Source organism: Pinus tabuliformis, chromosome 2_2 (assembly GCF_031772625.1).
Source record: "Pinus tabuliformis cultivar Carrire ecotype Pingquan chromosome 2_2, CPIR1, whole genome shotgun sequence".
Lineage (NCBI taxonomy): Eukaryota > Viridiplantae > Streptophyta > Pinopsida > Pinales > Pinaceae > Pinus > Pinus tabuliformis.
In genome coordinates this window covers 291,098,711-291,123,366 of record NC_142300.1, presented here as the reverse complement: position 1 = coordinate 291,123,366, position 24,656 = coordinate 291,098,711, and the positions used below count along the sequence as shown (strand labels likewise).

The window sequence follows — 24,656 nt, the reverse complement described above, 5'->3', positions numbered from 1 at the left end:
CTGATTACGCAGGACAGAGGGATTCAAACGGACAGAGGCAGGGGAACTGGAAAGCCGGGAAGCGGAAACGAATAGTCAGAAAGCATATTGGCTTTAAAGCCATAAACTGACAGAGAGAGAGAGGCAAGCAGGTAGCGAAGAGCAATAGGCAGTAAATTGAAAGCAGAGAGAAGAAGCTGAGCTGACCTATAGAAGAAAAGGCAGCATCGAGCCAGAGTTAAGACAGAGATAGAGAGAGTCAGAGAGTCTGTGCACTCCAGAGAAGGCTTGAGAGGTTCAAGCGCACTCCTCTATAATGCCTGTCATGTATGAGTCTCAGATTGGGCTCATACTACTACGATCAATAGAGGTCAAGAGTTCAGTGAGGGGAATCTATGTACTCCAGAGACTTGGGGAATCCAAGTACAGTCTTACTGATTTGTATATGCTCAGTGAGACTCAAATTGAGCTCACTGTTGTAAAAACTCTGCTTTGAAAACATAATAGAGAGGCCACCACTAAAGGCTGGACCGGGAGACGTAGCCCAGAAGTATTAGGTGAACTCCTTATTAAACTTGTTGTGTTTATATGTTTGTCTGTTATGTTTTCTTTAAATGCTTCATTGCCTGTGTATTTCGCAATCTTATCGATCCGTTGCATAAAATAACGTAGGCACATCCATGCACGAGTCTGTAATACCTTATTAATTGTCTTAGATCAATTCCAGATCATAGACCCTAAAAAAATATTCATTTCTGCGACACAAAATAAATCCAGTAGACCAAGTGACTTGTAATAAAATAATCTAGCCAATTAGTTAGGATTATTCTCAAATCACTTTTACATAGATTCGATCTAAAACACTAGGACTCGCCTAAGATCTTAGCGACAAAATCAACTCTAGCTTTGGGATAAGAGTGGAGGGAAAAACTATGCCAGTCATTTGTGTTTAGAGACACAGATGAATCAGCGAGACAAACAACCTCCTGGATGGAGATCGTCACCAAAACCATAGGTTTACCTAGGCTCTTACATACAGACGCGATTATACTAAGATTATTTACATTTTACATATGCAGAATGGGCTGACATATTCATAAAATTGTCGGTTGATGATGAAGTCTGAATGGCACAGACACTCAAACATGATGGATCTCTTTTGCACAAAAAGGGGTGTACTGCTATGGGGTTGTTGACACAGAGTGGTCAACAGGTAGAATATGTTGGGTCATTTATTTCATGATTGAGATTGGTATATTTTGCTTCCATTGAATTTTTGTGGTAATGAAACTAGTTGTGCAATTAATCAATAAATCTAATAATATGTTATGAATTAAGTGTCAAGTGCTAGGTTTGCAAGAAATTCAGACACCAAGGCCCTAAGAAATTAACCCCCAAGTATGTGCAAACCATGGTAATTTCAATCTCGTCTCCTCAATAGTAAGAAGTGGTAGACAAAGGGAGCATATTGAAAATATTGAAGATTGTAACCCTAGTTTCACTAAGATTATTTGTCCATTGTTGAAGATCACAAAAACTAGATTGGGCATCAATATATCCTTTACAGACCCTTGACTTAGGAGGCCACAAGGATCATATTGTCAACAAATATAAAAGGGGAGAACAAGACATATAGAGGACAATTGTCAACCTCACTCCATGAGAAAGGACTCCAGTGCATCATTTTGAATTCCAAAGAGAATTAATGAGAAGATGCAAAGCTATTTGACCCCGACGTTGCTCCTAATGAAGTCTAAGAGTTCATGAGTAGGGAAAATTCGATCAAGTATCCACTCATATAGTCTCGTTATGGCCACCAAAAAGGTCTGTGAAATATTAATGTCACGCTAACCTCTAGAAAAGAACCTCTCTTTGAAACAATTCAAACACCTTCCCAAAGTCCACAAAACAACACAAGGTTTTCGAAGGCAAAGATCAAGACTTCTCGATAATGCCTAGAGAGTGAAGAGGTGATCAATGCTCTAGCACCCCAAATGAAATCTTCCCTATCCTTTAGCCCATAGATGTCCCTTCTCTAGCTCATTCAGTAACCACATATGAAGTATTCTACGATATATTTTGGCAAAAGTATGTCCAACAATGATGGTCCTATCATTGTTGGTCTATTAAGTAATACCCAATTTAAAAAAGGGTGGATGATATCGTGGTACTAAGGAGGGAACCCTAAACAAACAACAAGATTAAAGAAATCAGCTATGTGGACATCAAGAAAGTGAATACCATATTTGACGAACTCATTGAAAACCTTCCTCATTGGCAACCAAACTTGTGCTCATTAATCTAGTAGCTTGCCTAATGTTGCCATGGGAGAATATATGGAAATAAGGGGAGGATATGCTAATTCATGATGGTTAAGTGACATGATAGATCTGAGAGGATCAAACAATTTTGACTAAATCATTTCTCCAAGTGGACTTCAACTACTCCCATAGTAATAATTTTACTCACATTATGCTTTGGAGAGACTAGTGCTTTAGGATGGTTTCCAAACGAAATTTCAAATTGTTAACACTAATCTTATATTGACATATTTGAGGTTTATTATATTCTCCATCATAGAAAATGATTCATGACCAACCTATTCGATTCAAGTGCCTGCAAATCTGACTGATTAATTGTACCTAAGACTACATTATTACGGATCTTGGGGTCTTGGGGCCATTTTTCTCTCCTTATGTGAATACCAATGCTCTCTTGGAGCTCGGTTGAGCTAGATGAAGTAAGAAATCCATATATATAAGTGAAGTAAGAAATCCATCTATATGAGAGTATTTAAGCCCAAGGGGTTAGCTCAACTAAATATCACCAATGTCACAAGCATTTGGTTAACTCCATGCTAGTATGTGCCAATTCAAATCCCCCATGGGTTAGGCATACTAGTCTATGTCAACAAGTTTATTAGAGATGCCCTCATATATATATATATATATATATATATATGGATATTTCAAACACTTCGTCAATTAAGACAATTTTTTTAACCAACTTGCATTCGTTATAAGTCTAAATTCATGAGAGGTGATCAGCTTGTATTGACATGGAGACCTAGGTCACCCACCAACCTCCCCTCCCCCGAAAGTGGGTGCGGATGAAGTCAAGGAAAGCCATGTATACTATATCGGTATGCCTCTCATACTGACAACTTAGCCAAAGGGATTCTACAAGTATTTCCATATATATATATATATATATATATATATATATGAAGTTCAACAGATATACACACCCATAACTTAATATGAGATGTCTACAATTATTTCCATATATATATATATATATATTCAAAAAATAGATAAATCTATTTTAAAATTCTACAGATATACACACCCTAACTTCATATGAGATATTTCATCCTAAAAAAATAGGACACCCGGAAAAGGAGGCTCAATCAAGTACCTACTTCGTCACCTGTCCAAGCAAGGACAGAAACACTGGCATTCAACATGTAAATATAGTTCCTTCTGTTCTTTCAAAGAACATGCTCGTTGATGATTAGGACAAGAAAGAATCCAGAAAGGTGAAAGAGACGGGCAATTATTCTAAAAATACAGAGTTAATGATAAATACAAGATTAAATAAAACAAAACCAATTTACAGAACGGTCTTGGAATTAAATATAAATGTGTGACTGCAGTATTGGAATATGCATGATAGTATAGATCTTGATCAGAAGAACTGACCAAATTGTTGCACAAGTGTCCCTCATATTTTCTAGCTGCTATAGATATAATTTTCATTGGATTCGGATTAGGGAAATATATTGACTCGTTCTTCCAAAATTTCCGAAAAGGAAGCATAGTAAAAGAATCCTACCTAAACGATCTAGAAAATCCTCCTAAAGCAATTTTAGTTAAATTGTGAAATATTATACAAATTCTCAGTTACAACCTTAAGTAACTGAAAATTTTGAATTTGGTTTATGACTTTCTTGAGTCAACCAAATAAACAGGAAAACAAAACGAAAATGATTCCATTGTTGTTCTAATGCATAGGGAAGCATGCACAGAAGCATGTAGAGTATAATCTGTGAATGTTTCCATGGTGATCTTATGAATGTGCGAATGTAAACCAGATGAATAATTTGTAAACCATACTGTATAATAATCAGCATTATATACAGTGTCAGAATATGGTTCTCATCCTAAAGGCCCATACGAGAATGTAGTTGTGAGTTTCCAAGGTTTCATCCAACTCCCTATGTTATATCCTGAAATAATGAAGTTAATAAGCCATCAACAACCAACTCCAAGAAACATATACACTAGATAAGATGTAGAAACTAGCTCGAATTCATTTAGTAACCATTAGGCAACCATTTCTGCTTCTTGGGAATCTGGAATGACAATATCCAGCCTCATCATGGCTTTGTATCGCTCAGGTATTGTTGCACCTGCCTGCACACAAAGCTCCACTATAGCAGGTGCTTTACCATAAAATCGCTTCAGGTGATTGCTTAAAGGAGGTCCAGCCAAATCATGGACATGCCAGACATAATTTGGAGGTATCAGTTCATCAAGAGTTGCTTCCTGCCAACCATGCTTTCCATCACGCCACTGATGCTTAAAAGCTCCACAAAGTTTGACCCTGTGTCCCCATGGGCCAACATGCACTTCTGAACAATACCCACATGCCTTGACAGGATACTTCTTTAGAAGTTTCCGAGCTCCACCTCTCATTGTATCCCATGCCTGAAGTGCACATTCTGCAGCTTCCTGGATTTCCTGTGAAGATAGAGGTGGAGGATTGGTTTGTGGGCGTATTCCACATGGATCCAATTCCTCACTTAGTCCTCCTTGCTTTGTGTGTTTGGGTTCATCCATAATGCCATCAGGGTCTAATACCCTTTTTCCAATCATACGCACTGGTTTTACTCTCCTCCTTGTTGGGTATTCTGGAAGATCCACACCTGCTTGGATGCAAAGCTCTACAACTGCTGGTATTCTATCTACTTCAAACCTCCTCTCATGATTAATGCGCTTTCCAAGACGATCAAAAGGTGAAAGGACTCAATAGGAACAAGAATGTCATCAATATAACCTTTCATCCAGACATGTGATGAATTTCGAGCTCCATTGTCTGGACCATGACAAGTTCTGATCTCATTTCCAACGGAACCAATGTGAACCTCTGAGCAGTATCTGCATCAAAGACAATGAAAAAGCTTCATACCATCAAAACAGCAACAGAGATTGAAGTTCTTTTTTAGCAGTCACAACTTTATTTCAATGAACATCTTGATCTATTTAAATTAGTGTCTCAAATGCTCACGCGAACAAGATAAAACTTGAGTGTGGCAGCAATTTCATTGCATTTTACCTGCAGGCAATGACAGGAATCACATCTAGAAGCTTTAAAATATTCTTTATCAAGATTTTTCTTGCTTCCAAGACATCATGTGCAACTGGTATTAATTCAGGAACCAATAATCCATTTTCTGGAGGCTCCAGAACTCTTTCTTCATGGCTTGTTCCCTCTAGCTTTCTCTTCTTTTCTTTTTCCCTTGCAACACGCCTTATTTCTTTGATAGGTGTGGGAAATGGCTTTTTTTTCCTTTTTGGCAAGACCGGTGGAAGGTCCACATTCTGATGATAGTTCGCTGCAATTATTCTAAGCGACTGAAGTGACCCAGAAGGAAGTAAACGATATGGAACGCCTTGGGAAAGCAATGAAACCATTTCTCCTTTACTCTTTACCACATGCCATTTCTGTAGAAAAGAAGATTATAGGGATTGTTTGAGTTTTCCAACTTAAAAATCTATTAAAATGGCACTGAAAAAATTGTCAACACTTCGAGAAAATAAGCTTATAAGGTCCAAGAACCTCTTGCTATCTAATTCTCAACCTCGTTTCTTTCTTCAATCATAGACTCGGAGTGGGGCACTAGCACCCCAAGGAAATTTCTTTCAGTTCAGGAGTTTCAGAAAATCAAAATCACTCAACAAGCTACAACAACATTAGGAAAATCTTCACAAAAGACTAGGAAGGAAAGAATAAAACAGTAGATGTTCGCCTAAGTTGCACTGAAACATTTACAGAAACGAATGGCAAACAGATATAGCCAATTTGCAGAATGTGGGGAATGGCAAATACAACACAAACAAATTCACATATATACGATATGATACATAAAAACCTCAGATTACCATTCATCAATTAGAAGTTAGAAGCCTAAAAGAGAGTTATCATTGTAGATCACTGTCACCACTATCTGGTATCAGTGTGTAGAGTTGTATCTAGTGGAACTGATATCAAGGATTCAAGAATGAAGATTCGAGGATCAAGAGCAGCCTCAGACCCTTAGCAAATACCAACTTGTACTCCACCAATGCCCCAACCAGCCACAAAGCCTCAAGAAAAGAACTGCATGTCACCAACTTTTCTCCTGACAAGAATAAAACTCAGATTTAAAGAAGTTATGATACTCCTTTTCAGATTTTTGGTTGCTGTGCATCAATTTAGCTATTTTAGTGGGCTCACTAATGGTTTTTTGTCAGTTTTTCAGATTGAAATGCAGGCTTTTTGGCTACATACATTTTTTAAACAACAAAATGTTTCACCGGAGTGCTTGAAACATCCCTAAAATCTGACACGTTTCTAGAAAGCTGATATGGCCCTAAAATGTTTCAGGGGAGTACCCCCTCCATTTCAGACTCCACAATGAAAAGTGGCATATCAGGCATCTTTAGCAGTTGTTTCCAATAACACAGATAATGCCTCAATCCCCTCCATTTCAAACTCGAAAATGAAAAGTGGCATATCAGGCATCTTTAGCAGTTGTTTCCAATAACACAGATAATGCATCTTTAGCAGTTGTTTCCTTTTCAGATTTTTGGTTGCTGTGCTTCAATTTAGCTATTTTAGTGGCCTCACTAATGGTTTTTTGTCAGTTTTTCAGATTGAAATGCAGGCTTTTTGGCTACATACATTTTTTAAATAACAAAATGTTTCACCGGAGTGCTTGAAACATCCCTAAAATCTGACACATTTCTAGAAGCTGATATGGCCCTGAAATATTTCAGGGGAGTATCCCCTCCATTTCGGACTCCACAATGAAAAGTGGCATATCAGGTATCTTTAGCAGTTGTTTCCAATAACACAGATAATGACCCATCTTGTGCTTAATTTTGATACATTTTACCTCCTAGGCTCCAGACCTTCCTAAAACCATCAGTACTTTTGATCAACGTTGCAAATATCATTTGGGGGAATATATTGGCAAGGTCAGGAAATAAAATTGTTGAAAAAAACAATATATCAGAAATTATTGGAAAAGCATAAGCATGAAGCTGAAAAAGAAAATATCAAAAACATCGGCAAGCTGAAAAACTAGAAAAATAAAAAATATCGTGTTGGACACCTAATCCGCTAAGGGTTATGGTGTGGAATTTGAACAGTCATTGGAATCCAAGAGACCACTTAGAATATGAAAACCAAGGGTCATAAGATTGTATAAATATGTAAATCTTTGTGAATAAAATGCATCTCACGATTTATCTTATCTACTGTCTATCATTTGTAAGTTTAACATGGTATCAAAGCAGGTTGGTCAGACCTGCCCCTCTGCCACTGAGATATGTGATCAGAGCTTGAATTGTCTTAATTATCTATGCCCGAACTATCAACGTTTCCTTTCGTGCCAGCGATCTTGTCTCTGCAACATTCGCTATCTCTACTGTGCATAGAAACGCCCCTCGTCAAACCTGCTACAGTGTGCATTACTCCAATATTATCCACTCTAACATCAGCCCAGTCTACAACCGGGAAAAGAACCATACGCATAAGATATGTGTTACTCTGCGCTCTTAGCTCTACCATCACTGAAACCTGTCACTCTACCATCGTTCAACCCTAAGGCTCCTACCCCAAAAAGTAACGGCCATCCGAACAGGCAACCATGTTGACGAGCTTAGGAAACAATAACTGCAGTTCAATTAGTTTTGTGAGTTGCAGGCATTGCAAACTAAGGTCCGTAAGTTTTCTTCTGCACGCTCAAATAGCTACGAACCTCCGTGTCTTTCTACATGCTAGAGTCGAGAGTAGATACCAAGAATTGAATTGCAAAGATAGGGGAATGTTGAGCACCTAGTCGTGAAGTTTAATTCCAGATCGTAGTCCCTCATCATTTTCTTAAACGCCATGTAGCTACAAAAAGCAACCATAACTCTCCTGTCTGTGGGATCAATTAAAGGTTTCTTCACTTAGAGGATATCGCAACGACTAGAATGAATGATGCTCCCCCGAAACTATGCATACCCTCGGTATCTAGAAATGATGGGTTTTGCGTTTTCCCTGCTCACAACCATGAGCCATCGACAAAGCCCCTCAGGACATTGTTGATGATGTGGATGGTAGTGATGTGCAACAGTTTGTGCTGGCCTTGAAGAAATTCATGGGAGTTGAAACCATCACACTGAAAAAAACAGTCCCCCTTGGAATGGTGTTCTTCTGCATTCTTTTCAACTACATGATTCTAAGAGACACTGAGGAACATGCCAGAGGGTGACAATCCCGTGGCTTTGTTTGCTTATTTCACTTAGTGCCTAGACATCAAATTTCTTGACACGGTTAAAGATTTAATGATTTTCCATTGGCATAATATTTTTATGTGTGTGGCATATCTTCATCTGCACTCTTACTTGGTGCTAGTTTTATTCATTCTAGCTATTGAAGACATGAGATTTGGATACTTATTTCACTTAGTGCCTAGACATCAAATTTCTTGACACGGTTAAAGATTTAATGATTTTCCATTGGCATAATATTTTTATGTGTGTGGCATATCTTCATCTGCACTCTTACTTGGTGCTAGTTTTATTCATTCTAGCTATTGAAGACATGAGATTTGGCGTATCCAAATATTGCTCTTCAAATCTTGAATGTTTGATCTTCATCAAATACAAGCTATTCAAATGCAGTTATGGAGGTGGCCTTCCAGGATTGTCCTAGCCTACAACACCAAAACAGTGGATAGGATAATCATTTGGAAGAATGTATTAGGCTCAAAATTTGAATGTGTTGTTGAAAGCCATAGTTGGCTTAAAAAAAAAGACCTCACAGAAAACTCATTACATTGCTTCATTACATGCTTCCCACAATTTTGGATATACTACTAATAGGGTGGAGAGTGCTATATATTTTTGCATTTTAGTACTACTACCATTTTGAGACTAGGTCTTTTGCCTTGCATTCATTACAGCTAGAGAAGTTTTCCTTCTACAACTGCTCCAACATTTGTTCACTGTTTTGATTCATAATACATTTGTCTTTTGTATGCTTACGGGTGCATTTTCAATTGAAGCCGACAACCTTTCAAAGTTGATTGCAAGTGTTTCATGTGTTGTAACTGTTGTTAATAAAATGGCCAGACCAGGTGATTTGTTCGAATTATTAAGCACTCTAATCCTGTCCACTGCTGACAACACAGTCAAAGTCAGCAAGGAAACTCTCCCTAACATTAGAACCTATTTGCAAGATGCACATGAAAAGATCGAGTTTCTACAACTCGAAGCTCAATTACATCAAGATGAGTTACAACAGAAGAGTTATCATTCTGAACTGGCTTTTGTTCAGAACAATCCTCTATTTGAGTTTGAGATGGACTCCCATCAGCAACCAGAAACAAATCAAATCAGTGAAGTTGAGGTCAATTCAGTGCCCAGTGCAAGAGCAGATTTGCATGCAAGTGCAAAAGTTCAATTTGCCCTTCCCAAGCCCATCATCAAACCTTGGGGAGATCTTGTCAACAACAGGAACATAACCGGTCTTGGATATGACAAGGATGTGCCCTTTCATATTCTGGACTATCCCAAGCCCATCAAGTTTCGGAGTTCTGGATTTCTTCAAGATGGTTCATATTCCCCTGTTCCATATCCTGCTCCTATTCCACAACAACCACAGATTGTCAAATGCCAACACTGTAATCAAGTTGGCCATGTGAAAGATCATTGTTTTGATCTTCACTTGTGTGAGCATTGTCATAAAAATACTCATCATTCAAACAGATGCTTCAGAAACAAGCCTCCTGCAAGAACGAAGATTCACCTTGGATGGATTGCTTCTTGGCAATGGGATTCAACAACCAAGAAGATATTTTTTTATTTTTGGTAGCATCGGATGTGCTCTAGCCACGAAATTTGGTGGAGAGGCTAAGGCACATGAGATCTCCAAGACCCAGAAATCGTTTGGAGATATTCCACTCGAATGAAGAGATATTAAAATAATTAATATTTGTAATGGGTCCCTAAGTCTAAACTTAGGAAAATAAAAATATTAATGTGTATTGATATAAAATGGGTGAGAAAGTTCTATGTGACAAGGATCAAGTCAATTCTAATATGAGCCGTTGATTAGGGACTTAATCTTGGCCATTGAATCGTCAACAGGAAAAGTATAAGAGGAGGCTTGAAAGTCAGTTGGAGACACACCAAGAGAGATCAAGAATTCGATTTTCTAGGTTTGGGTTTGCTGAGGAAATCGAGTTAGAGATTAGTTGCAGTGAGGGGAAATTCAGCAAGGGATTTCGATCCAAGGCTAAAGAATACATAGCAAAGAGGCAGTGAAGTGCCAAAAGAGGCAGCGCAGGCCCAAGAAGGGCTAATGCAGAGGCCTGAGGAGCCGATGCAGAGGGTCGTAGAGGCTAACGCAGAAGCCATAGAGGCTGACACAGAGGACGCAGAGGGCTTCAGAGGCAGCACTGGGAGATTCTGTGGGGCAGACTGGGAGTTGATCAGCAGATCCTGAGCTGGGAGAGGGTGACGCAATTCTAGAGCAGTGCTTGGAGCAGCTTTCGCTATCCAGCACAAGGAACAGTTAAAGTCACTGTGGGGTTGATCATCTGGTTGCTGATTTGCCGGAATATCTATCTCCGGAGAGAGGTACTACCACCAAGGAAATTCTCTGTTGGGTGAGCCAATTCTGGCACCCTAGTTGTATTCAGAAATCTGCTTAATAATAAAACCCTCATATATGCTGCATTGGTTTTCCTGTATTGGGTTTTTCCGGGTACGATTGTCCAAAAATAACGGTGTCCCTTGTGTTATTGTTTTTGTGTACTTCAGTGCATGATTTGTATATCTGTGAAGATTGCATTTGTGTTTACTTCGATGTTTATGTAATTAAATAACTTGTTAATGTAAAGAACAAGTAGGAGATAGTAAACCAGAAATTGCAGTAGGGGTTTCTGATGTGTTAGATCAAAAATTTTCACAATATTTTGCTCATATCACGAAATTTGTTCTCAAGTATTGACACGTCTCGCAATTGAGATCTCTTCATCTTCTCACCTTGTATCTGACAGGGGGGATTGATGGTCATCTACAAGCTTCAAAGATACATTAAGCAAGCCTAAGCCACAACTTGGGCCTGCTACCTGAGCCTAGAGCTAGAGTCAGACATACCCAGATTCAAAGTTGTAGCTAGAGACAGAGTCATGGCCCATGAGCATACATTTTGGTTGGTGGCCTTCCTTAAACCACCACAGGTTGAGACCTCAATGGTCTCCCTTTTTAGAATACTTCCTCTAGCAGAAGACTTTAGGTTCTAGCCATATTTGGAACTTTTCCAAAAACTGCATCAAGCGTTCCAGGTTGAGACCTCAATTGTGTCCCTTTTCACAACATTAGGGAGCACTTCCTCTAGCAAAAAACTCCAGCTTCTAGCCAGATTTGGCACTGTTCCAAGAACTGCCCCAAGCATTCTAGTGTTGGTGGTCAGCCTTGAACCACCACCGGTTGAGACCTCAAGTTCTCCCACCTTATACAATCATTTCAAAGAGCACAATCAGCCAATTGTTGCCATGCATCTTTTTCATTTTTTGTATTTTGATTATATTCTTTCCACTGTCTAGGAAAGGCACAAAAAAGAGGCATTGATTGATGTTGCATGTCAAGGGTAATCCATACTTAACACTTTCCATCTCTCCCTTAAATCCATGTCCATCTTTGGGTTGATTGCTATTTGTCACTAGTATTGGTTCCTTGTTTTCCTCATCCTTGAGTAGAGGCCCAGAAACATTGCCCTAAGAGGTTGATGCAGTAGGAAGAAAGGAAAATGCATGTGCCATAACGATGAAATGCAAAATATTGGCAAGGATAAATAAATTTGCATGAACAAAAGCCTAGTCTAAGCTCTACCTCCCTCATTGGCCCTCACCCAAATCCTAGCTAATGCATGAGCTATCAAAAAAAAAGGAACTTTGAATACCCAACACCAATGAACAATGAAATACTTCATCTTAAAGGGGATAATAAATCAATGAAAAATTGAAACTCAAGCTATGCAAGGAAAAGAAAATCAATGGAGAAAAATGCGCACAAGAGGGGTAGTAAAAATAGGTCGAGGCAAAGAGGAACTCAGTTCTCATGATTGCTCCCTCTTCACATCATAATGCTCAAGGATGATGAAATTTCATAGTTGGTACAAAGATTGGCATCCTCCATGAAGTAAACCCCACCATGTCACTAACTACTTACACCTACTTATTGATGAGTTGGCCTAGGAACTATTACTCCCCTTAGGGTTGGAAGCACCTAATAGGTCCTTTTGACGATCCTCCCATATCTAAGCATGGTAACTTGTTTCCAATCATAGGTTAGGAAGACATTTGAAAATAATGCTTGTGTGAAGTACTTTGATGGCTTTTGCATTAAATATGGCCCACTCTGATACTCTTACGGTTTTTTCACCCATGACGTTGATTTCACTTGATTTTGTAGTATGTTTCAAATGCTTGCTCCCAGGTACAGCTACTACCCCTTGAGGAACTGTATGATGTTTGTCCAGCACTTCAAAGAGATCGACTAACCCCATTTGATGATCACATTTGACACCACTGCCAGGACGTTGACCACCTTTTGAGGAGCATTGATATTGGGATGTATCTAGCACTATTGATGGCCCTCTCCTCTCCCTCTAGAGCCTCAAACATTGCAAATTTGAGTCAACACTTTACCTAGGGAGCTAATGTACACTTGAGATGACAAGAAATCCCCAGGCTAGCATTGCAACTTCTTGATGGACTTTTCCCTTTTTTTTAGTTGATTTGACGATGATGATGGTGATGACTTGAGATCGCTCTAGAGGGGATGGTACACTTCTCTAGATGATGACATCATGCCCTAGCCTTATGACATCCTTTTCATGTGACTAGGATTGATGGCATAAGCTCATGATGATGTCTTGTTGAAGGAGCCATTACTTGATGATTGGCCACCTTTTTGATGAGGAGATATGGCATTTGTTGAGGATCACCATTTTGACTCATCCATGGCATATTTTGATGAAAACATGCACTTTTACAAGATGGCATACCCTTGGAGGCCTTTTTGTCACAAGTGTGGATTAAAAAGAGGCTTATTTTTATGGTTTGTCATTGAGATAGCTATCTTTAAGGTCATCTTCTAACCTACTTAACTTGTGATGACATATACTATTATTTTTAGCTAAATTGACTCGGTTGCCCTCTATAAATAGAGAGAATTCAATTTAGTGGAAGATCATTGCAACACAATCACTCACAAATTTGAAGAGTGTGCACTAGTTCTCTTTTCTCTTGATCGCTATGGAGCATTGAATGAGCAAATTGTCATGGGGAGGATATTGTAATTGGAAGGAATTTTCTCTTGGACGATAAATGTGATTCTATGGTGATTTTATGCAATTTTATTATATCTTCTTCCATCTTGTAATTGTTGTAGAACTAGGCTTTCACTGAAATTTTGTCCATATGTGTTGAATCTTTTATGGCTCTAACATCAAGTTTCCATCAAGGGACTTTAGTATAGCCTCCTTGCCCTTTTTATCTCCAATCAATTGAAAGTCACAAGGGTTTTTGAGAAGAGAAACCTCATTGTCGAATTTTCTCTCATAACTCTTTTCAATTGACCCTCTTCCATAGATCTCGATTTTTACTCCATTAGCCCATTGATTGAAAAAGGCACTAGTCCACTAGTGTGCCAATCATCTTAAAATAAAATTTAGAACCCTAAATTTATCTTTTATGTTTTCTAGGGTAAATTAGGGTTAGGCTACAAAAAAAAATATGCATTAAATAGCATAAAACACCTTGAATTTTATAGTCCTAGAGTTAGGCTTTGCATGTACTAAATTGGAAAAGCATAAACATCATTTTTCATGCATTTTTCAACCATTAATTAAGCTTGATGTCTAGGGTTTTATTATTTTATGCATTTTCAGCCATTGAAATTTGTTGTAATCTATTTCCTTATTTATCCATTAAATAGCCTTTGTTTATTGCTTATTATCAATTTTAGGCTATGTTTGTTTATTATCGTTGTAAATTTTGCATGCTACAGATTGTGTTGCCAAAAACCCTATTTATAACAACAATTTGTAATTTAACGGTAGCATATATTTGGAAGCCTATTTGAGGCTCTATAGGTCTATTTGAGCTCTCTAGATTTAGCCATAGGGTCCTTTGAACTTGTTACCTTAGAAGTACATCTCATCTCACTTGTGGCCTTATATATTGAACATTATCCTTGGGTGATTTTATTAGTAGAATTCTTAGCGGTATTTTGCCTAGGAATACTTAGGTTATCTAATCTCTAGGATCTACTAGGGAAGCCTCCATTGTGGGGATAATATCCAACCGCAAAATAGCAGAAGAAATATTGAAAATGTAACTAGTTTTGGTCTTCATAATTGTTGTTGTACTCATTTCAATATGTATCCTATGTAACAAACAAGAGAAGAAAAGAAAAAGTTATTATTATTAAAGCATGGGTTTCATGCTATTGATGGTCTTTTAGGTAAAAGCATGTTCTTCGTGCTTCTATGGTTTGTTAGGTCTTAAGATTTATTGTCATGAGTTAAAGGAGTCAACATCATGTTTATAAGACCCTTCCGGGCAAAATGTAATTGTAAAAAGAATTATTTTTTAGTCTAGAAAGTCCTGGAAACTCCAAAAGTACAAGTCGGCCCTGGCAATTACAAGTCAACCTAAAGGAGGGAATTCGACCCCTTAGGAAGGCTATATAAAGAAGCAATTCGACCTCATTTAGCACTCATTCATACACAAGTTCAATCTATCAAGAAAGAAGTTCAATCTAAAGCTGGGAGAAGCAGAAAAGAAGAGCGAAGGTCTAGGAGAAGAAGGAAGGACGAAATATCTTGTTTTTGGGCTCTATCTCTCTCACACATGCAAAGTTGTAGGGTTTCTGGTGCTGCAGAAGGAGGCCGAAGTTGCAGGTCTGAGTTGCAAGAGGACGAAGTGCAGAACCTTGTAGCTAGAAGGAAGAATATCCTACTTTGACCTCATTGACCTTGGGAAGAGTTGTCTTGCTCTGGGAATGTCTGAGGAGGTTGGATTAGGGTTTCCATAGAAGTTGTAAGGCCGAAATTGCAGGATCAAAGTAGCAATACGAGTTGCAGAGTTGAAGTTGGCAGGTCGAAGTTACAATATTGAAGCTAGTTGGTGCAGAATCAGGGAAAGACTTGTTAGAGAGCTGACTTGGTACTTGGAAAAGGACTTGGTCTAGGGTTTGGATTTTTGTGTCTCATTTTGAAGCAGATTCTACAAGAAGAGAAGAGTTTACCGGGTTTTCCCCTTGGAGGGGTTTTGCCTTGGCTGAGAACCTAATTTTTGTGTTTTTTGCTGTGGTTTCGTTCTTGATATTTGTTTAATGAAAAGATCTAACTAAAGAACATAAAGAAGATTAATTAAGTTCACAAGCAAATATTGAGGTTAAGGAAACTAAGATGTAATAAGCTGCCACATTGCACATTTTCCAACAGGAATAATTGCTAAGGTGGCAGTGGTGACTTCCCTTAACCTAGTGTACAGAGTGAGGTTTTGCACTGAGGTGCTAGATTTTGCAGTTGCAGGACCTGTTCAACGAAAGGATATAGTAACCCTCTTGTCTTTTCATTTCTTGTCCTTGCAATTTTGTTTTAGAGTAGACAAACCCCTATAGAAGCAGAGTATTAATTTTATCTCATTTTATTTTTCAACAATACTTGCATTTCCTATATTTCTTTAAGAAAGACTTTCATTTCATGTATTTCTTCAATTGCTTTTAATTTAAAACCTCAACAATTTAAAATGGATCTTATGAATCTAACAAGTGATTGCTAGTGTCAAAAGGATTGACTAGCCTAGAAGAAGCAAAAGGATAATTGATTCAAATACACCACCTCATTTAATTAATTTTTCACCCAAGAGGCGGTGACCTTAGACATTAATCTATCTTCTACATATTGTCAAAGCCTCAATGGACATAGGAGAGAAATTCATATAACCAAGTGCATGAGAAGTAAAGTAGAATGAGCTATCAAAGTTGATCATTTGCCTTGTCATAGTTTCATTAGGATTAGTAGTTTAGATTTGACTTTTACGATTTGCATATAGCATAGAACAACTCGTATGTTTATAGTTTGCATGATCCCTGGGTTGATAATTAAAGTAAAGCTAAGATGTTCAACATCTTTTGTTGTAATTCTTTGGCCCAATACTTTTTGATCTTTCCTCATAAACTTCCAAGGATTCGTTGTCAACACAATGTAAACTAAAAGTGCATTATATAAGTTTCAATTCAACAACATGTCACAAGGCATGATCAAAGCAAAAACTAAGATGTCGCATCAAAAGACAAACGAAGAAGACAAGGCACATCGTAATTATGCCATGATATGGCTACTATGCATCATCATTTCAATTAAAAGTTTGAATCACTACAAGTCACCCTCAAAGCCATAAACCACAGTTAGCTCATTCTCGAAGGCAAAAAGTTGGATGTCGAGACCTAAATTAGAAGATGCTAACTTGCATTTTTCCATAGAAGGCTTGATATATATATATATATAAACGAAGAAGACAAGGCATGGCTACTATGCATCATCATTTCAATTAAAAATTTGAATCACTACAAGTCACCCTCGAAGCCATAACCCACAACTAGCTCATTCTCGAAGGCAGTAAAATTGGATGTCGAGACCGAAATTACAAGATACTAACTTGCATTTTTCCACAGAAGGATTGATATATATATATATATATATATATATAGTGCCTCCATTAAAATTCCTTTTGGCATCCAAGTTACTTTTTAGAAACGTAGAGGATTTGGCATCTACAATTGTTTGCTAAGGATCATTCACCAAGTAAAGAAGATTATTGCAAAGGATAAAGGAAAGGGGCAGGCAAAGAAGAAATCTCCAACACTAGACCTATGGAAAAAGAGGTAAGAGGCCTTGTTAACCACCCAAGTGGGTGACCCCTAGGAGAAAACTTTTCTCCTACTTGTTCAATTTTCTAGCCAACAGCACTATGATGATCTGCAAATGACTATCCCTTATAGCCCTCCAACCATGCTCCGATTAGTGTCGTTAACATCTAGCTTACTTCTTGAAGGAAGGTGTGTCATCTATCATAAGATACCCTAACCATTTCTATAATCATGTGCTTTCATTTAATGTTAAGGACGCTCTCATATGCATCACCACTTAAGTTGGGTGACTGACTGCTCTTGATTGTATTCTTATTCCCACACTTCACCTTTGTGATTATCCCTTGCCCTTAATCCAGTGTGAACTTCTTTAAGGCCTTTCTTTCCACTATCCAAGAGGGGCATGAATAGTAGGCACCAATTGACATAGCATTTCCATTCTATATCCATACTACCATTTTTTTTGTCCCTTATAATCCATCTCCATCCTTTAGTTTGATTGTTATTTGTCATTGGTATTGGCTCCCGTTCATCCTCATCTTTAAGCAAGGGTCTGAAAACTTTGCCCTTAAGAGGTTGATGCAGCTTGTTGTCGCATAGAATGTGTAGGCACCGCAACAACGGCTCAAATCAGGGGTTGTCACCCTGATCTCCAATCTCTCTGTTTAAGTTGTCTCCCAAGAGCAGAGTGAGGAGGGTAGACCCTACGAAAATGGAATGAAGGAGAACTAGTTGGGAACCAACCAATTCGGGAGACACGGTTAAACGACCAAGTACTTGTTTTAGATTTAGCAAGACTTATAGGATTCGATTCGATTTAGACGATTGATACCAATGCCTTATGGAGTCAACTATCTTGCTAGGAAATTTAGAATCAAGTAATTGATGAGCAACTGCTGCTTGGATGAATAACTATCTTATATGAAATGCAGATCCTAAAACTAATGTGAGATGCAGGAATCTTAGTTAATTTTAGTTAAATGCCTATCTAAGTTTTAACCCTTCAATCCTTTCTATATTGATCCTGATTCTGTAGTAAGTGGCAGAAAGAAGATAAGGTGAAGCACAGTAAGGTGTGATTAACGATACCTCTACTAAAAATCTAACATACCCAGTGCCTTTGGCATTGCAGAAAACTGTGGCTCTGACGACTGCAAGGTCATTGTTTTAATTACTAAGAGAAATAGGCTTCTCAAGCAAAGATGGATGGGTACCTATCTTTCTATCGACCAAGCTTATGCTTGGAAGTAAATTTTAATTATGCAAAACTAACTTAATATGCAAGTGCACGAGATGATTAGAAGATGGAGCGAGATGAAGCTAGATCAAGGATCACAATTTATTTCTGAGTTAAATGTCAAATCCTTAATTGCAAAAATAAATATTCACTTCACAAAACAGTGGCTGAAAGATAAACTTCTCAGCAATATGCTTAAAATATCACAGTATAATGCCCAATATGAAGTTAAATCACAAGCTTATCACTTCAATTTATCTAGATTCTTTCCAATGCAATTATAGCTCAAAGAGAACAGTAACTTTTTCACAATTCTTCAAAATCACCCTCCTTGGGAATTTTCCAAGATAATGCCAATTATGTAGATGCTCAAAATACTCAAGAAATGAAAGATATACAATTTTCCGTAAGTCCACGATATAGTATTCAATAATTACTTGAAAATTTCTCAATTTTTTTTTTGATAAGCAAGAGACGAATCTTCTATTAATCTAAACCAAATTACTTAGTTTACAAGTGTCCCAGTCAGCAGGGACTGCAGAAAACCAGGGACCGAGGCCCACAAAGCCTTACAAGCATCCCACCAGGGGTCCACAAGGGGACCCACGGTGTACCAAACTGCACCCAACAAAAAGGACCCGACGACAACTAAAGAATGGATCCACTAAACAAGTTCAGGTCCGGAACCCTTCAACAACAAGCACGAACCAATCCCTGTCGTTGAATACACAACCCCGATCCAACGGCCATCAATGATATCGCGCGGACGAAAAGCGCGGAGGTTAACCACCTAATGAGGGCAGTTTCCTCTCACCTCTCGTGGCCACTTGTCACACACTGAGTGGAATCGGAGGCAACTTCCAAAAAACCAGATACCATCTATGTCCCGCACGATATACCATTTGTGGTTTTGTACCCTACTACACCCAACAAAACAGACCCGATGGCAACAATAGAATGGGTCCACTAAACAAGTTCGGGTTCGGAACCCTCCATCAACAAGCACGAACCAATCCCCGCCGTTGAATACACAACCCCGATCCAACGGCCATCATTGATATCGCGCGGACGAAAAGCGTTGAGGTTAACCGCCCGATGAGGGCAGTTTTCTCTCAACTCTCGAAGCCACTTGTCACACACTGAGTGGAATCGGAGGCAACTTGCAAAAAACCAGATACCATCTGTGTCCCACGCGATATACCAATTGTGGATTTGAGTCTGTGGTTTCGCAGAAAAACCAGAACGCTCTGTCGCCAGGTAAAGACCTTCCGACCATTCCGGCCGACAATTCTGAGCCTTCCGCCTGGAGTCTCCATCAAAAACCCACTGAGCCAAAAGCACACAGGCCACCAGATCTTTGGCGCTGCCCGAATCGTAACCTTCATCCTTCATCCGAAAGCGAACAGAGAAGTGGAGAGCAACCAAAACCAACAAACGAAGACGACTTAGGTGATGCCATCCTCACGCCTGTCTCCTGACTCCCTTTGCTCAGTACTGTTCATCCATAGTTCCAAATCTTTGGTGGCCAGGAAGAAACAGTCCTCTCGCAGTTTTCCATCTGGTAACGACTCCCAAGCACGCCGAGAATCCCTGTCCTTATTGGCCACTCCTTCGTTGGCCAACCGATCCGCTAGCATATTTGCCTTCCTTCTAACATGTACAAATCTTATTGTTCTAAGGGTTTGCAAGTGAGAGTGGATGCGGTAAAAAATCTGCAGTAGCCTCTAGTGCTTCGACACTTTATCTGGCGAAGTTCCATTGTGAATCTTCTTGGCTGCTCTAATGATCAATTCCAAATCTGCTTCAATGATAACATTCTGTAGATTTGCCTCCACTAGGATCTCCAAGCATTGTTCTAATGCCAGAAGTTCAGCCATATTGTTGGTACCCTTTCCCAAGTGGCCATGGAAGATGTATTTTGTGTGCCCCTGATGATCTCTTATCGCACCCCCAAAGCCAGCTACCCCTGGATTGCCCTTAGAAGCTCCATCGATGTTTACTTTGAAGAAGCCCTATGGAGGGGGCTACCAACTACTGGCCCCTGTATTTATTGATCTCACTTCCTTTCTTGTACCTTCAGGACTGATGGATTGTAGTCCTAAATTAAGAATAATATTCTCCTCGTGAGGCAGGGGAGGATCCTTAGGACTTGACCTCAAAAGGCTTTTAACTGTTTCTTTAAGCTGTTTTTGAATTTGATTGATTATGTACTGGGGCTCGCTAGCTTTAATTTTGAAAATCCTCCTGTTGCGTTCTTTCCATACATTCCAAATGACAAAGCCTGGAACTAGCATGAGCCACAGAGGTGACATTTGGAAGGGCCAATGAAGCCTTTCTTTAGAAGGTTTTCCCAAGTAAGGATCTTTCTTTGATGCACCAACCAAATGGATAACTTTATTTTCATCCAGTGAGGAGTTTGCAAAGCTTCTTCCATACTTGTTCTGTATTTACAAAGTTAAAACCTGTTACTGCCTGTTTTGCTTCTTTGAGGTTAAAGTTGCCTTCATTGTTCTTCCCCCATCTTAGTTGGTCAGGTAAGGAGGAAACCAGAATTTGCCTATGCTCTAAATCCTGGGTAAGAGCATCTGCTTTGGCCCTCAACAGATTCTCATCACTGTAACCTAGGTCCTTCCATTTTCTCCATTTAACATTATTACTTCCCTGGTCCCAGAAATCTTTTACCAATAACAGACCTTTATTCTTTGTGTCTCTCTTGAGGGCTGCTAAGTCATTCCTGTTCAGGATGGGTTCCTGTTGCCAACTGTCCTCCCAAAATCGAGCCCGATCCCCTGCTCGGATTTCCCAGAAACAGTGCTGCTGAACTATGCTTTTATTCTCCCAAGAAAGTTTCCAAATGTGTGAGCCTCTAATCTGTCCTGACATCCTGATATGATCATTTTCCTACCAATCCTTGGCATACTTTTGTTTCCAAATTTTGGCCCAGGAGGCATTCGGCTCCTTGATCCATCTCCACCAGAGCTTGGCTCCCAAAACTTTGCTAAGAGTTTCCGGGTCATGCAGCCCTAAGCCGCCATGGCTTTTGGGCCTACAAAGCTTGTCCCAGGCCACTAAAGCCCACTTCTTCTTCTCCTCCCCTTTGCCCCACAGAAAGTCCCTTTGTATGCTCCTTATCTGTTGCTTAATACCTTGAGGTGCAGGGAGAGCTGCAAGCATGAAAATTGGAATGGCCTGTAGGACCGCCTGTGTGAGCACAAGTTGCCCTGCTAGGTTTAGGGATCTGTAAGTCCATTTCTTGATCTTACCCTGAAGCTTATTTAAAGTTTATTCCCATATTTTCTTGCTTAGAGGTTTGTCAATAAGGGGAATGCCGAGATATTTGGACGGTAACTGTTCCCTTTGAAAACCAAGAATCCTAGTAATGTTTCTTGTTAAACACACATGGAAAACATAGAATAGGAAAGATAAATCAGTGAGTACATTTTTTATTAACATCAGATATACATTTATAGTACAATATGTGACCGTTGGGATTCACATCCCAAGGTCTCTTGGACTACTTTTGTCCATTCGACTTCCACACTAACCCATTTAGGATTAGGTGTCCAACATTCCCCCCCTTAATCCGAAGGGTTATGTATGAGTCCAAGAAGAGAGCTGTAATACAAAATGTGCAAAAAAATGCATGGCAGCGCTAGGCTGAATGTGCTCTATGAAATGTTGGTAAAAAGGGCGATGGTTTAAGGATGACCACCAACACTGGAACGCTTAGTGCAGTTCTCGGAACTCTTCCAAAACTGGCAAGAAACTGAAGTTTTCTGCTAGAGGAAGTGATCCTATTGTTTTAAAGAGGGAAACCTTCAACCATAAAAGGGAGGTCTCACCCCGCATAAAAGGTAAAACTTCAACCTGAAAAGGGAAGTCTCAACCTGTGATGGTTTAAGGATAACCAACAACTCTGGAATGCTTAATGCAATTCCTGGAACTCTTCCAAAACTGGCAAGAAGCTGGAGTCTTCTGCTAGAGGAAGTGTTCTCAATTGTGTTCCTGGAACTCTTCCAAAACTGGCAAGAAGCTGAAGTCTTCTGCTAGAGGAAGTGTCCCAGATTGCCGACTGAAGGCATGTTCACGGGCATCTTAGTCTCTGGCTACAACTCTGAAACTGGTGTGGCAGGTTGTGGCTCAGGCTCGCTTGATGTGACTTTGAAGCTTGTAGATGACCATCATTTCCCCCCCTGTCAGATACAAGGTGAGATGATGGAGAAAACTCAACTGCAAGATTGTTCAATACTCTGGAACAAGTTCTGACATGTGTTTGGAATATCTTCTTGGTTGTTGATGCCCATTGCCAAGAAGCGATCCATCCAAGATGAATCTTTGTTCTTGCAGGACGTTTGTTTCTGAAGCATCTGTGTGAAGAATGGCTGGTTTTATGACAGTGCTTACATGGATGAAGATCAAAACAGTGATCTTTCAAATGGCCAACTCGGTCACAATGTTGGCATTTTACAATCTGTGGTTGTTGTTGTTGCTGTGGAAGAGGAGTAGAATCTGGAAGAGCTGAAGCTGAACTGTCATGAGGAGCAGGTGAACTGTCATGAATGAATCCGGCACTCTGAAATTGAATGGGCTTGGCGTAGTCTGGAATATGAAAGGACAAGTCCTTGTCATATCCAAGACCAGTTCTGTGCTTGTTGTGGACAAGCTGTTCCCAAGGTCTGATGATGGGCTTGGGAAGTGCAGACTGAGTTTCTGCATCTGCATATACAACTGTTGCTTTATTTGAATGAATTGTACCATTATTAACAAGCTGCTGATGGGTGTTTTTCTCAATGTTCTGAACAAAAACAGGTTCAGAATGATGTCTATTTTGGTGTAGCTCTTCTTGCTGTAGCTGTGATTCAAGCTGCAAAAAATCGATCTTTTCCTGTGCATTTTGTAGACATGTCTGAATTTCTAAGAGAGATCCTTTGCTGATTTGTAATGTGTCATCAACAGTAGATAATATCAGAGTTTTAAGGAACTGTAATACTTCACTGGTTCTGGCCATTTTCTTCAATGTCTGATTTACACCTTAAAAACTGATCACAACTACTACTCAATGCAGAAAAGTAATATCTACTCACAGTAGAAAGACACAGAAAAATCCTTTGTAAATGTGCAGCAAATGAATCAAGGAACAGAAACTATAATGAGTTTTAAATATAGTTCCACAACTGGGGTAGAAGCAACTGCAAACTTGCTTGGATCCTTCAAGTACTTCTTCAGAAATGATGGTTATCAAAACTTCAATAATTATAACACCATGTCATGGGCATTCTTTGAACTGTAATTTACAGCGATCAACCTCGGCAAAGCATTTAAAAATATGAATGACACCAGCAATCAAATCAGATCCAACTATAGGGACAGAAGCACAAAATCTTGGTTGCAAATGGAATTCACAGAATCTTGGTTGCAGATGGGATTCAAAGAATTCAAAGTGTATTTGAAACAAATCACCATACCATTGGATCGTATACCATTCAGGCCTCATACGAACTTATTTAAAACAGCAACTTCAACGTCAGGCAGCATCAAAACGTATTCAGGCAGCATATTTTGTATCTAACTACAAATATTCTTGATAGATATCTTTCTATTCAATATATATCAAGGAGCGACTGTCAATTAGTAGGTGCTACTGCACTGCTTCTAGCTTCCAAGTACGAGGAAATTTGGGCTCCGGAGATAGATGAATTTCTCGCAATCTTAGAAACAAATTTTGAGAGGAAACATGTACTGCTTTATGGAAAAGACAATGCTCAACAAACTGAAATTTCACCTCACAGTCCCAACCCCATATGTATTCCTTGTCCGGTTCCTCAAGGTTGCAGACTCTGACGGAGAGATGGCAAATTTGGTATTCTTCTTTATGGAACTGAGCTTGATGGAATATGTGATGATAAAGTTCCCCCCATCAATGCTTGTTGCTGCTGCAGTCTACACTGCTCAATGCACTTTGGAAAGGAAGCCGCTCTGGAATGATGTACTTAAAAGCCATTCAGGCTACTCTGAAACAGACCTCAAGGAATGTGTAACACTGATGGTCGAATTCCGTCGGAGTTCAGTAGAATGCAAAGTGGAAGAGCACCAGGTGTTCCAGACGGCGCCAAGTTTTCAAAAAGCGTGAAGAAGGTATATTGCCACCATGCTCTTCATCAACTTTCACTTCGGGTTCACCAAATGCGAAACAGGTGAACAAGCTCGTAGTATTGCACTACCAGAGTGGACACATG

At 39.3% G+C, this 24,656-nt stretch overlaps 1 pseudogene across 1 annotated transcript in view; it reads right to left on the bottom strand.

The window, feature by feature from the left end:
- Positions 1-3,942: 3,942 nt before the first annotated feature.
- LOC149192466 (APO protein 1, chloroplastic-like) overlaps positions 3,943-24,656 on the bottom strand; it is a 143,641-nt pseudogene continuing 122,927 nt past the window's right edge. Inside the window, exons 2-3 of the transcript XR_016254356.1 lie at positions 5,317-5,705; positions 3,943-5,138 (exon numbers count right to left, since the gene is read on the bottom strand). The product of XR_016254356.1 is annotated as an APO protein 1, chloroplastic-like (transcript). The remainder of the gene's footprint in view (positions 5,139-5,316; positions 5,706-24,656) is intronic.